The sequence below is a fragment of the Sapajus apella genome, unplaced genomic scaffold (genome assembly GCF_009761245.1).
Source record: "Sapajus apella isolate SASKATOON/1434 unplaced genomic scaffold, GSC_monkey_1.0 scaffold4, whole genome shotgun sequence".
Classification (NCBI taxonomy): domain Eukaryota; kingdom Metazoa; phylum Chordata; class Mammalia; order Primates; family Cebidae; genus Sapajus; species Sapajus apella.
The window spans coordinates 1,888,673-1,903,778 of NW_022436944.1; the positions used below are offsets into that span (position 1 = coordinate 1,888,673).

The window sequence follows — 15,106 nt, forward strand, 5'->3', positions numbered from 1 at the left end:
AAAGAATGAAAGAAAGAAAATGAAGGAAGGAAGGAAAGAGAGAAAGAAAGGAAAGAAAGGAAGGAAGGTCAAAGATGATGTGATTAGGAGACAGGAACTTTAAAACAGCAATTATAGCTATATATTTAAACAGTCAAAGGAAAACATGAACACAATAAGGAGAAACATAAAAGTTAAAAAAGAACCAAATTAAATGTCTACATTTTAAGTATATATACATGAAAATTTCAGTGATAGAATGAAAAGCATGGGTGATACCATGGAAAAGAAAAGCAGTAAACACAAGGGTATAACAATATGAACTTGGCAAAGTACATTTCCAAGTAAAAATACTAAAAAAAGAAAAGAACCTCAGTGACTTGTGGAGTAACATTAAGGAATTCAACAATGCATATCGGGCAGTGAACTAGTGTATCTAGGAAGTGGAACATGTGAGGAAGATTATTGTGAAGCCTTGAGATTTTGTGTTGTTCACTCTGTTGGAGTATGGAATTGCTTGGGACGTGTTACTCCTTTCTTCTTTCACTTTTCTTTCTTTTGGAATGGAAATGTGTAATCTATGCCTCTCCCACCACTGCATTTTAGAAGCAGATAACTTGTTTTCACAGATCACAAATGAGACTTTGTACTTTTAAATTAGTGTAGGAACAAGTTAAGACTTTGGGGCAATAGTGATGGAATGAATGTATCTGTGTGGGTAAGAGACATGAGTTTCAGGGGATGGGGTGAAATGTTATGATGTGAATGTTTGTCCCCTCTGAAACTCATGTTGAAACCTAATCCCTATTGTAACAGCATTAAGAAGGTGGGAAATTTGGCTATGGTATTTGTGAGGTGGAACTTTTGGGAGATATTTAGGATTAGACTATGAGCTCATAAGTATGGGGTATTAGTGGTGTTATAAAAGAAGAAAGAGATATCTGAGCTAGCACACTCAGTTCCTTCACCATGTGATGCCTTGCACTACTTGGGGACTTTGCGGAGATTCTCCATCAGCAAGAAGTTTCTCACTAAAGGCAACCCCTTGACCCTGAGCTTCCCAGGCTCCAGAATTATTTTAAAAAAAAATTTTCTTTATAAATTATCTAGTTCTCTCTCTCTCTCTCTCTCTCTCTCTCTTTAATGAGATGGGGGTTCCCATTATGCTGCCAAGGCTGGTCTTGAACTCCTGGCCTCAAGTGATCCTCCTGCCTCATCCCCCCAAAATACTACAATTACACACATGAGCCACCACATCCAGCTGATTATCTTTTCTCAAAATTAACTAAGACAAATAATTAAATAAAAATATGAACACAGTAAGGACAAACATGAAATATTCAAAAGAACCAAAATATACTTTTAAACTTGAAAAATATTTGCACAAAAATTTCACTGATGGAATGAAAACCAAAACAGACATTATAAAAGAAAAATTGGCCAGGTGTGGTGGCTTACGCCTGTAATCCCAGCACTTTGAGAGGCTAAGTTGAGAGGAATCCTTGAGCCCAGGAGCCTGAGAACAGCCTGGGCAACATAGTGAAATCCCATTTCTGCTAAAACAATACAAAAACTAGCCGGGCATGGTGGTGTGTACCTGTAGTCTCAGCTACTCAGGAGGTTGAGATGAAAGAATCACCTGGGCCTGCAAGGAGTTTGCAGTGAGTTGAGATTGTGCCACTGCATTCCAGCCTGGGCCACAGAGTGAGAGCCTGTATCAAAAAGAAAAAAGAAAATCAGTGAACTTGATGGTATAACAATAGAAATGTAACAAAATATAGAACAGTTAAAAACAAAAAGAAAAAGAATCTCAGAAATTTGTAGAATAACATTAAACTATCTGTCATATTGGAGCCCCAGAAGGTGAAGAGAGACACAAAACGATATAATAACTATTTGAGAAATAATGTTTCCAAGTTTTCCCAATATGATGAACGCTATGAACTCAAAGATAGAAACCTTAATAAAGTGCAATCAAGGGAAACACACACATACAGAGTTAGAGGCACATTACAATTAAATTACTGAAAAGCAATGATAAAGAGAAAATCTTACAAGTAGCCAGAAAAAAAAGACATATTACATAAGGTGGAATAAAGATAAATATAACAATATACTTCTTACCAGAAACTAAATTAATATGAACAACATACTCAAGGTCTTGGCTTTCCAAAAATCTACCAATTTATAATTTTATATCCAGAAAAAAATATTCATGCTGCCAATCAATCCCAAAGCAATCACTTAGAAAATAAAAGAGAATTATAATTAATATGCCAATAGCAGAGATAAAATAAATTCCTAAAACATACCCAGTTAATCAAAAAAGGAGGCAAGAAGAAAGGAAAGCAACAGGATAAATAATGAATTTAAAAGAAAGCAAATAGCAATAATGTAGACTTAAATGCAACCATATAAGCTCTTACATTAAAAATAAATGCACTTAAATTTCCAATTAAAATGTAACAATTATCAGATGGCACAAAAGTCTGCCTATAAAAACTAACTCTAAAAACTTACAGCACACAATGGTTAAATTTAAATAATTTAAAAACATTTACCATGCAAATAGTGATCATAAGAAAGCTAGAATGACTAAATTCAGATCGTATAGACTTTAAACTATGTAATATTTCTAGTGATGGATAAATTTTATAATGATATAACTGTCAATCAGTCAAGAAGATAAAACAATTCTAAACCTATATGAATCCCACATTAGAGTTTTAATACACATTAAATATTATCTTACAAAACAGGATAGAGAAATAGGCAAATTTACAATTATTATGGAGACTGAAACACTGGTCTTTTAGTAACTGATACAATCAGTAGACAAAAAAACAGAATGGATAGAGAAGACCTAAATGGCATTAAAAACCACCTGACATAAATAAAATTTATAAAACATCCATCTAAGAAAAGCAGAATATACATTTAAGTGTATATGAAACATTCAGCAAGATATACCATATTTTAGGCTATAAGTTTCAATATATTTAAGAGGGCTGAAATTAAACAGAGTATATTCTCTGACTACAATAAAATTAAATGAAAAATATCAGAAAAATATTTGAAAAACCCTAAGTATTTGTAAAAAGCAAAACAAAACACCACTTCTATGTCCTAGTCAGAAATAAGCCATAATAGACATTGAAAAAAAGTTTAAGATATATCAAAATATGTAGGATGCAGGTAACACTGCCATTAGGAGGAAAAAATATAGCTTAAAAAATCTGTATAAAAATGAAACAAGTTGCAAAATCAATTATCTATTTTAAAAATATAAATTAGAAAATAAATTCAATGTAAGCAGAAAACGGGAAATAATATAGATGAGAGCAAAAATCAATAAAATAGAAAAACAGTATATGTAGTAACTAAAGCAAGAATAGGATTTTTAAAATCTTGATAAATACTTTAAAGAAATAGTAAATGTTTAGCTAGCATAATCAAAGAATAAAGAAGAGGAGACCCAAATTACTAACATAAGAACAGGAAAATGTGATTTCATTACAGTTACTAAAGAATAATAAGAGAATATTATAAGCACCTTTATGGCGATAATTTTAACCACCTCAAAAAAATAGGTAAACTGTTTTTTTTTTTAACTGCCAAAATCAACTAAAAAAGAAATAGAAAATCTGAATAGGTGTGTATCTATTAAAGACATTGAATTTGTAATTAAAAACCTTCTGACAAAGTAAACTCCCAAAACACCAGATAGTTTTCTAAATTTATTTCAAAATCAAAGTCTTTAAGAAAATGACACACTAGAAACTTTCATAAACATCAACATTAAAATGTTGAACAAGCCTGGCACAGTGGCTCACACCTGTAATCCAAGTACTTTGGGAGGACGAGGCAGGCAGATTACCTGAGGTCAGGAGTTCAAGACAAGCCTGGCCAACATGGCAAAACCCCATCTCTACTAAAAATACAAAAATTAGCAGTGCATGGTGGTGCATGCCTGTAATTCCAGCTACTCTGGAGGCCGAGGTATGAGAATCACTTGAACCCAGGAGACAGAGGTTACAGTGAGTGAAGATCCTTGCACTCCAGGTTGGGGGAAGAGCAAAATTCCATCTCAAACAAATAAACAAAACAAAACAAAAAACCTGTTTAACAAAATTTTAGCCAATCAAGTTTAGCACTTTTTAAAATAGATAATACATCATGTTAGGGTTTATCTCAGTGATGCAAGGATGATTTACCATTCGAAAAGCAATCATTGCAATTCACCATATCAACAGAATAAGAGAAAAACCTAATGATTATTACAATAGATACATAAAAAGCTTTTGACAAAATTCCATAGCCATTCACAATTAAAAGCACCAAACTTAAGAGTAAATGGGAACTTTCTCAGCCCAATAAAAGGCATGTAAGACAAATCTACATCTATCATTATATGTATGGATGAAACACTAATATCATTTCACTTAAGATTGGGAAAATAATCACTGTATATTCAATATTGTACTAAAAGCCCCAGCCACTTAAGTAAGGCAAGAAAAAGAAATAAAAGACACTAATACTGAAGATAAATCATTTTATGGGAATATTTGTAAACTTAGAAATTCGTAAGGAATCCACAAAATTACTTGCTAGCTAGTAGAAGAGTTTAGCAATACTCAGAATTTAAGATTAATTATATAATTAATTTCATTTTTACATACTTACAAAAACAAATGATAATTGAAATTAAATAGCACTTACAATAGCATCAAAAACATAAAGTACTTATATGATGGTTAATATTGAGTGTTAACTTAATTGGATTGAAGAATGAAAAGTATTGTTTCTGGGTGTGTCTGTGACGGTGTTGCCAAAGATCAACATTCGAGTCAGTGGACTGAGAAAGGCAGACCCACCCTCAATCTGGGTGGGCACCATCTAATCAGCTGCCAGTGTGGGCAGAATAAAGGCAGGCAGAAGAATGTGGAAAGACTAAACTGGCTAAGTCTTCTGGCCTCCATCTTTCTCCCAGGCTGGATACCTCCTGCCCTTGAACATCAGATTCCATGTTCTTCAGCTTTTGGACTCTTGGACTTACACCAGTGACTCGCCAGGGGCTGTAAGGCCTTCAGCTACAGACTGAAGGCTGCATTATCAGCTTTCCTGCTCTTGAGGTTTTGGGCTCCGATTGGCTTTCTGGCTCCTGTTTGCAGACAGCCTATTGTAGCGCTTCACCTTGTGATCTTGTGAGTCAATTCTCCTATAAACTCCCCTTCATATATACATCTGTCCTATTAGTTCTGTCCCTCTAAAGAACCCTGACTAATATAATTTAAGAGTAAATTTAATAAAATACGGGTAAAATATTTCTTCAATTTGATTAAATATGTCTACAAAACAAATACAGCTAACATTCATATTTAATGATGAAAAGCTCAAAACTTTCCCACTAAGATAAAGAACAAGGAAAAAATGTCTCTTTTCACTACGGCTTTTCAACAAAACAACGGAATGCAATAAGGCATGAAAAAGAAATGAAAGGTATACAGATTGGAAAGGAGGCAATCAAACTGTCTTTGATAGCATGATTGTCTATTTAGAAAATTTGAGATACCAAAAAAATGTTTCACAGAAATAATAAGCAATTATATTAAGGCTGCAGGATACAAGAATTTACAAAAGTCTATCACCTTTCTTTCTCTCTCTCTCTCTCTTTCCTTTCTCTTTCTCTCTTTCTTTCTCTCTTTCTTTCTTTCTTTCTTTCTTTCTTTCTTTCTTTCTTTCTTTCTTTCTCTCTCTCTCTCTCTTTCTTTCTTTCTTTCTTTTTCTTTCTTTTTTCTTTCTTTCTTCTTTCTTTTCTTTCTTTCTTTTTCTTTTGAGACAAGGTCTGGTTCTTCTGTCACCCAGGCCAGAATACAGTGGTGTGGTCTCAGCTCACTGCTCAACCTTCACCTCCGGAGTTCAAGCCACCCTCCCACTCAGCCTCCTGAGTAGCTGGGACTACAGATATGTGCCACTACACTTGGCTAATTTTTGTAGTTTTTGTAGATATGGGGTTTTACCATGTTGCCCAGGCTGGTCTTGAATTCCGAAGCTCAAGCAATCTGCCTGCTTGGCCTCTCAAAGTGCTAGGATTATAGGTGTCAGCCACTGCATCCTGCCAAATCTATCGCTTTTCTATGTCTCAGCAATAAACAAGTGGAATCTGAAACCAAAAATGCAATACCCCATTTACATTAGTACTCTAAAAAATAAAACTCTCAGGTATAAATCTAACAAAGTGTGTACAGGATCTACATGAGTAAAATTAGAAAACTCTGATGAAAGAAATCAAAGAAACAAATTAATTGGAGATATTCCATGTTATGAACAGAAAAATGATATTGTCAATATGACAGTTTTTTCTAATTTGACTTACAGGGTCAGTGCAAGTCAGATCTAAATCCCGGCAAGGTGTTCTGAGGATATTGACCAGCTGAGTCTTAAGTTTACATGAAGAAGCAAAAGACCCAGAATAGCCAACACAATATTAAAGGAGAACAAAGTTGAAGAATTGACACTACGTAATATAAAACCATAGTAACCAAGGCAGTGTTACATTATTAAAAGAATAGGAAAATAGGTCAATGGAACATAATGGAGAGCCCAGAAATAGGAACATAATGGAGAGCCCAGAAATAGACTCACATACTATGACTATAGTCAAATGACCTTTAATGAAGAATTAAAGGCAATACAATTGAGAAAAGGTAGTCTTAAACATTATGTCAAAACAAACAGACATCCACATGCAATAAATTAAGCTAGACACAGACCTTACACCCTTGACAAAAAGTAACTTGAAATGAACCACAGACATAAATGTAAAACACAAAGTGATAAAACTTCTAGCAGATGACAGAAGAAAATTCTGGATAAGCTGGGGTTAGGTGATCACTTCTTAGCTATAAAACCAAAGACATAGTCTATAAAAGATAGGCTTGATAAGCTGAAAATCATTAAAATAAAAAATTTTTACTTCATAAAAGTTAAGAGAATAAAAATAAAAGCCACATACCAGGAGAAAATATTTGCAAAAGACAAATTTGGTAAAGGACTATTATCCAAAATATACAAAGAACTTTTAAAACTCAACAATATCCCAGTTTTAAAGTGGGCTGAAGACCTTTACAGATACCTAACGCAAGAGGGCGTACGCATGAAAAACGAGCATATGAAAAGATGCTCCACATAATATGTTATCAGGGAAAGGTACATTAAACAACAATGAGACATCACCTCATGCTATTAGAATGGTCCGAATCCAGAACACAAACAATATCAAATGCTGACAAGGACGTGGAACAGCAGGAACTCCTGCTCATCACTGGTGGGATTCATTGCAAATTGGTACAGCCACTTTGGAAGATAGTTAGTAATTTCTCACAAAACTAAAAATACTCTTACCTTAAAATCCAGTAATTATAGTCCTTGTTATTTACCCAAACAAGTTGAAAACACATCTACACAAAAAACTTCACACAGATGTTTTTAGCAGCTTTACTGATAATTGCCAACACTTGGAAACAACCAATATTGCTTTCAGTAGGTAAGTTAGTAAATAAATTGTGGTACATCCAGACAATAAATATACAGTGCCCAAAAGAAATGAGCTATCAAGCCATAAAAATACATGGAAGAAATTTAAGAGCATATTACTCAGTAAAGGGAGCCAATAGGAAAAGCCTACATGCTACATGATTACAACTATATGACATTCTGATAAAGGCAAAACTAAATTAGTGATTACTAGAGATGAGATAGGAAGGAGGGATAAATAGGTGGACCAGAGGGCATTTTTAGGCCAGTGGATGTATTTTGTATACTATAATGGTGGATACATGTCACTACACATTTGTTCAAACGCTTTGAATATGAAATACCAAGAATACACCCTAATGTAAACTGTGGACTTCCACTTATAATGATGTATTAATGTAGATTAATCAGTTATATCAAACAAACTACTATGGTGGTGAATGTAGATAATAGAGGAAGTTACATTTGTGGCGATTGAGATAATGTGGGAAAACTCTGTGCTAAATTTTGTTGTGAATCTAAACTACTCTAAAAAATAAAAATAAAGTCTATTAAAAATATGGGTAAAATCTCTAAAATGTATAAAATATTTTTAAAAGAAAGATCTAAATAAACAGAGCAATTACATTATATTCACAGATTGTTGACAGACTCAACATTGTTCAAATTAATGTGTAGATTGAATACCATTTAGATAAAAATCCCAGGGGCCTTTTTATAAAATGGAAGTTTTTCTTCTATTTTTCTAAAATTTGTATGAAAAGTCAAAAGCTCTATCTAGTAATACCAACAGAATATTATAAAAGAGGAACAATGTTAGAGAACTTAACACCCCCGCCATGACTTTAAGATTTACTTATTATAAAGTTAATCTTAAACAAGACAGTGCAATATTGGTATAAGAATAGACAATAAGTTTAATAGAACAAAATAGAGAGATTCTAAAAATAGACTGACAGGTACATAGTCAATTGATTTTTGACAATGGTGCCAAAGTAATTCAAGGGGGAAAGGTTGAACTTTACAACAAATCATATCAGAAAACTGGAACTCCATATGGAAAATGAAAATTAATCTCATTCTTTAACTCAGCCACATGTAAAAATTATCTCAAAATAGACAATAGATTTAAATATAAAAGCCAATGTTATAAAATCTCTAAAAAAAAAAGAGCATAAGAAAAAATATTTGTGACCTTGGAAAAGGCAAAGATTTCTTAGAACACAAAAAGCACAAACATAAAAAGTTGATAAATATGACTTCATCAAAATTTAAAACATTTTAATATTCAAAAGTCCCCTTGAAGAAAATGAATAGGCAAGACGGGGACAGGCAGAAAATCTTCACTGTACATGTATCTGAGAAGAATATGTACGTTACAATATAATAGTAAAATAATATAAATCCAATGAGAATGAGTTAAAAGACTTCAAAGTTTTATCAAAGGTATATAAATGGTGATAAGTCATAAAGAAATGTTCAAATTCATTAGTTCTTATGTAAATGCAGATTTAAACTGCATGAGATATTACACACTACTGAAACAGCTCAAATTAAAACAATTCCACAGGTGGTGGAAAAGATGTGGCTATAGAGAACCATGAGAATGTAAAATTGTACATCCCTTTGTAAAACATTTGTATAGTTTCATATACAGTTAAATAGACACTTATCACAAGACTCAGCATTTCTACCTCTAGTAACTTACCCAAAATACATAATACTAGGAAGGGTAGTGGGGGGCTGGGAAGGAGATGGGGATGGTTAATGGGTACAAAATATATAGAAAGAATGAATAAGATATACTATTTGGTAGTGCATCAGGGTGACTATAGTCAATAATAACTGAATTGCACATTTTAAAATAACTTAAAGAGTATAATTGGATTGTTTGTGACTCAAAGGATGAGTGCTAGAGGAGACAGATACCCCATTCTCCATAATGTGCTTATTTCACATTGCTTGCCTGTATCCAAACATCTCATGTGCCTCATAAATTTATATGTACTTACTATGTAGCCACCAAAATTAAAAACAAAGAAAAATATAAAAATAATTTTAAAACTGGACAAAAAAGGAAAAAATACATACCTGTCCACACAAAGTTCTTTCACAGCAACTTTATTCTGTAATTGGAAACAAAGTGTCCAATAGGTGATTATGGGAATCCACACAAATAAATAGTATGCAATGATACTGAATAAATTCCTGATATGTAACAATATGGGTAGCTCTGAAAAACATTACGCTGATCAAATGCTACCAGAAACAAAGACTTCATACTATACATTCATTTATATGAAATTCTAATGCAGTTTATAAGGACACGTGTACACGAATGTTCATTGCAGCACTGTTTACAATAGCAAAGACCTGGAACCAACCCAAATGCCCATCGACGATAGACTGGATAGGGAAAATGTGGCACATATACACCATGGAATATTATGCAGCCATCAAAAACGATGAGTTTGGGTCCTTTGTAGGGACATGGATGAACCTGGAAACCATCATTCTCAGCAAACTGACGGAAGACCAGAAGATCAAACACCGCATGTTCTCACTCATAGGCGGGTGTTAAACAATAAGAACACATGGACACAGGGAGGGGAGCACTACACACTGGGGTCAGTTGGGGGGAAATAGGGGAGGGACGGTGGGGGGTGGGAAGCAGGGGGGAGATAGCAAGGGGAGAAATGCCAGATGTAGGTGATGGGGAGGAAGGCAGCAAATCACACTGCCACGTGTGTTCCTATGCAACAATTTTGCACGTTCTTCACATGTACCCCAAAACCTAAAATGCAATAAAATAAATAAATGGGAAAAAAAAAAAAGAAATTCACATTAGTGGTTGGTAACGGAGTGGAGATTACTGGGAAGAGCAGGAATTATTCTGGGGAAATAGAAATGTTCTAAATCTTCACCATGGTGGTAGTTACAAGGGTATATGGATGTAGTCAACCTTCCACAGATTCAACCAACCGAATATTGAAAAATTAAATAACAATACAACGGTAAAAGAATACAAATAAAAATACAGTATAACAACTATTAATATAGCATTTATATTGCATTGAGCATAATAAGTGATCTAGAGATGATGTAAAGTTTATGGGAAGACGTGTGTAGTTTATACGGAAATGCTACACCATTTTGTCTAAAGGACTTGAACATCTGAGGATTTTGACATCTGGAGGACATCCTGGAATGAATCCTCCCCATACATAGAGAGACAAGTGTATATATTTGCAGTGATGGTTACATAGAAACATTTTATCATATATAAATTATACTTCAATAAAGTTGATTTTTCACAAACAGCTTTCAGTTTACTGAGAAAGATATGCATACCTAATAAAACATTAAAAGCTAATATATATCATGATATGTTTCTAAAACCATAAGACAGTTACTCATTATACATTTAAGCAGTTATGTTATTGGATTCTTCTGGTTTCATAATTTTTATTTTTGAAATTCTGTCAAAAACGTATATTTAAAAAGCATTAGAATTTTGTTACCACTTTCTTAGACCTATTGCCGTGGTAATGAGAAAGTCATCTTTACTCTTAAGAGGTGCACTGGCTTTGGGCCTAAGGCATCATATCTAAATTAACACAATTTAAAAAATTGTTTTATGTCAAAACAAATAATGAAGGGAGTGGCAAAGCAGTTTTTGAAGAGTATTTGGCCTTTGAAACTGTGCTTTTTATATTGGTATGAAGAAACGAGATGATATCCTACTTCTCCTGATGTAAAAGGATGCTTGGGGAAGCACACCTGTGAACAGTAGTTTGTAGATCTGGAATCAGATACAGAAAACCAGGTTTGTTTACAGTAATGACAATGAGATGGGTGTTTTGAAAGGATTCGTGGTGATAGAAAGTTAAAAGAGTCTTTACCCAGCTTGGGATCTGTCTTCCATCTCACCCTTAGTCGCTTAGTCTTTCACCATGTGAAAGGCAGATGAGAGACAATGTCATCATGACAAGTAGCATTTAATACACATCAGACAGTCGCCAGTCTATTCTCTCATTATTAGAATCTGTACATCATTGTATTCTCTTTAGTGGGAAACAGAATACACAACAAACAACCCCACTAAACCAGATATCCTATACTGATTGATCTCAATTTACAACCTGGTTCTTATATGACCCTGTCTTTCTGCTCTCACTATGTGATATGGCCAGACCTTGCTCTTTGTATCAATCAGCTCTTATTTCTCCAAAGTAGTATTTATAAGAATCTCGGTAAATAAAGAAATACCTACTGCTCAAGAAAAAGTCAGCAATGCTGTTACTAATGACTAGTACAATCAATACATTAGCATTGCAGACTGAAAATATAGGAGAGTAGAAAGAAAAGTGGTTATGCCAAAAGTCTGGGAATTGGGTTGACAGGTAGGTGTGTTTCCTGGCTTCCCTGCTTTCTAGCTTTATGATTTTTTGAAACCTACTTTTTCAAATTTCAAATGAGAGTTCTAATATCTGTTAAAGCCTGTTTTTTGAGGATTCAGAGATAAGAAATATAAGCACCGATGGCAGTTCCTAGTACACTGTTTGGTGTATAGTAGCTTTGATTATCATTACAGATTTTATTAGGAATTAGGATTCCTGACTTCTAATGCTCATGGACAATTACAGCAATGGGCAAATCTTAATTTTACGCCCAAGTTTCCTTCTCTGCAAATTAGAGTATAACACCTTTCCTATCTATCCAACTGAATCATTAAGAGAATCTCATGGGATGGAACTCTGACACTTGCAATGGCTAATTAATAGTGTGCCCACTTTCTCTGTATCTGTGGTGGGAGTAGTGAGTGGGAGTCAGAAAAAGTAAAATTTAAAATAATTTTGTTTTCAGATTGGGTCAGAGAGCATTTTAGAGAAGGTAAATGCATAACTGCATAAATTACAAATTTTGAGTAAGACAAGGAAGGTGAGAAATATGATTCTATTAAAATCAGAATAAAAAATTGTGCATTATCCTGAAAGCATATGCAAACGTGAAGAACACTGGGCTCCAGAAAATTGTTTTTTAAGATTGTTAGGAAGTGAAACTTGGTTCTTTTTTTTTTTTTTTTTTTTTAACCTACTTCACCACATACGTACATGCACGCATTCACATGTACAGACACACACGTATTTAATTCCACGTGATTAAGAGCTTTGTTCCTGTCAGTTTCAACATGCCACTGCTTCCCAGAGCTCGGGAAGGCTTTGCAAGGCAGGGCTCCCTAGTTCTTAAATGTCCCTCTTTGCATAACTCTGGTTTCTGAAGAGGAACGCCAGAGGCAAAGTGCACATTGTGTCATTTCCAGGATTTATGGGGAACCAAATGTTTGAGTCAGAAGTTGCCAAGTACACATTTCCTTTTGATTTAAAAGACAGTTAATGTCTAAAGTTGAAAAGAACACAAACGATTATTAATAAAATAGGTAACAGTAACAAACAGCTGAGAAGCAGATCTTTTTTACATGCAGCAGATGATGCTAATTTGCAGTTAGGTAGCTAAAGTGGGATCCTAATAAAATGAGAGTTTTCTGAATGACGGTACAGTAAGGCATTGGATTCTCTTTGATGATAAAGAGACAGATGGGACATTTTGATATGTCACTGGAAAAATCATTTTCTCTAGCTGTACTATAATATTCTGTTTATACCCCTAACTTCAGTGCCACAACGACTTGGCAAGAAGCTACAATGGCTCACAAATGGATGCTTATGGGGGCATTAAATGGTGCAGGCTTAGTTGCAGACTGGAGAAAATGAAGGGACTAATAGTAACTGTAAATGTGGACCTTTCCGATGAATGGTGATATATAAGACTGATGACTAATAAACATACCCTACATGGGAAACATTTGAGTGATGACATCTTTTTTCTTTCACCCTTTTAACTAGTCACAATAGCTGGGATTTTACTTAAGGAATATATGGGAAACAGACTAAGCCCCAAGGCAGATCACCCTGGCAGCTGTAGAAAGAGAAGGCTACACTTTCCCATGTATGTTATCTGCATTTTTCTATTGATTTAACATCTGCCAGGGGGATCAGCTTGGTCCCCTGCAATGCTGTACATTGAATGCCCAAGTCTGGTGGACAACAGTAACTTCCTGTTCTAAGGGAAAAGAGACAGGTCATTCAACTGCGGCCATGAGGCCCCTGGCTCTAGCCATGGCCATGCTGCTTGGTTTTTTTGCACGAATACACCCACAAAGATTCCATGTAATCTTCAGCACAATTCATTTCTAAACTACTTCTTTCCCTGTATCTCAACAAGGAAGATGTGTGTACTTCCCTGATATTCATAGGGATATTATGATGATCAAGTGACAAAATTATTATAATTCTGCAAAGCATAAATCATAATGCAAGACATCATATTATTGGCTAATGCCATTTTCAAACAAATAAAAAATTTCTTTAAATCTTCTCAGTGCCCAGTTACCTAACGTTTGCCCATAGATATATATTTTGGGTTGCAAAATTAGCTTGGTATGCTATCACTAAGCATGTTCTTACTTTTTTTATCGATTGGTTTCCTCCTATGTTGCTGTACTAGTCCATTCTTTTTTGTTATAAAGAAAGGCCTGAAACTGGGTAATTTTAAAAGGAGGCCTAACTGGCTTATGTCTCTGCAGGCTTTAGGGGAAGCATGATACTGTCATCTGCTGAGCTACTAATGAAGGCTCAGGAAGCTTATAATCATGGTGGAAGATGAGCAGGAGCTAGCGCATCACATGGTGAGAGCACGAGCAAGGGAGAAGTAGAGAGGGAGAGAGAGAGAGAGAGAGAGAGAGTAGGGAGGTGCCACATACTTTTAAACAACCAGATATGATGAGAACTCACTCAGCATAATGAGAACAGAACCAATGAGATAGTGCTAAACCATCCACAAGAAAATCCCCCGTATGATTCAATCACTTCTTATCAGGACCGATCTCCAACACTGGGGATTACAATTCAACATCATATTTGGGTAGGTGCACATATCCAAATTATATCAGTTGCTAAAACCAGCCTGGTGCAGTGGCTTGTGCCAGCTACTCAGGAGGCTGAGGCAGGAGAGTCACTTGAGCCCAGGAGCTCGCGTCCAGCTGGGAGACAGTGAGAACCCATCTCTAAAAAATAAAACTCACAACTTGCTATTTCTTGCTACTTTGGACCTAAGTTAGATGACTCTAAGCACACATGCAAATCATTCCAGTTTTTGGATATTTTCAGAAACTTGCTTTTCTCTCACTAGAAAAAAAATCACTTTACAATAAAAAAAGAACATGTACCTGTTTATCCTCTTCTAGTCATTCTTGGACCATATTCTTGGTCCTGCCATCGGAGAAGGGGAGGGGGTATGCCTTTGCTGAGATAGACAGTTCTTCATATCAGCATCAACATAAACTGTTTATTGCCATCTATAGTACCTCAAAGGCTTTGGGCCTTCTTATTTTATCTTTACTGTACAATACTCAAAGCAGATTCAAGGGTTCAGCCTCTGTGTTTGAGAACTAAATGGAAGATGTTAAGGTCAGCATGACTTAACATGACAATCAGGACCCTTTTCAGGACCACGTGCTAATCCTGTGGCC

The 15,106-nt window shown here is 34.9% G+C and overlaps 1 long non-coding RNA gene across 1 annotated transcript in view; it reads right to left on the bottom strand.

Annotated features, from left to right (window-relative positions):
• The window catches only part of LOC116538621, a 4,167-nt gene extending 2,465 nt beyond the window's left edge, over positions 1 to 1,702 (bottom strand). Inside the window, exon 1 of the long non-coding RNA XR_004263707.1 lies at positions 1,577 to 1,702. This is a non-coding gene — a long non-coding RNA (uncharacterized LOC116538621). The remainder of the gene's footprint in view (positions 1 to 1,576) is intronic.
• Positions 1,703 to 15,106: the final 13,404 nt, after the last annotated feature.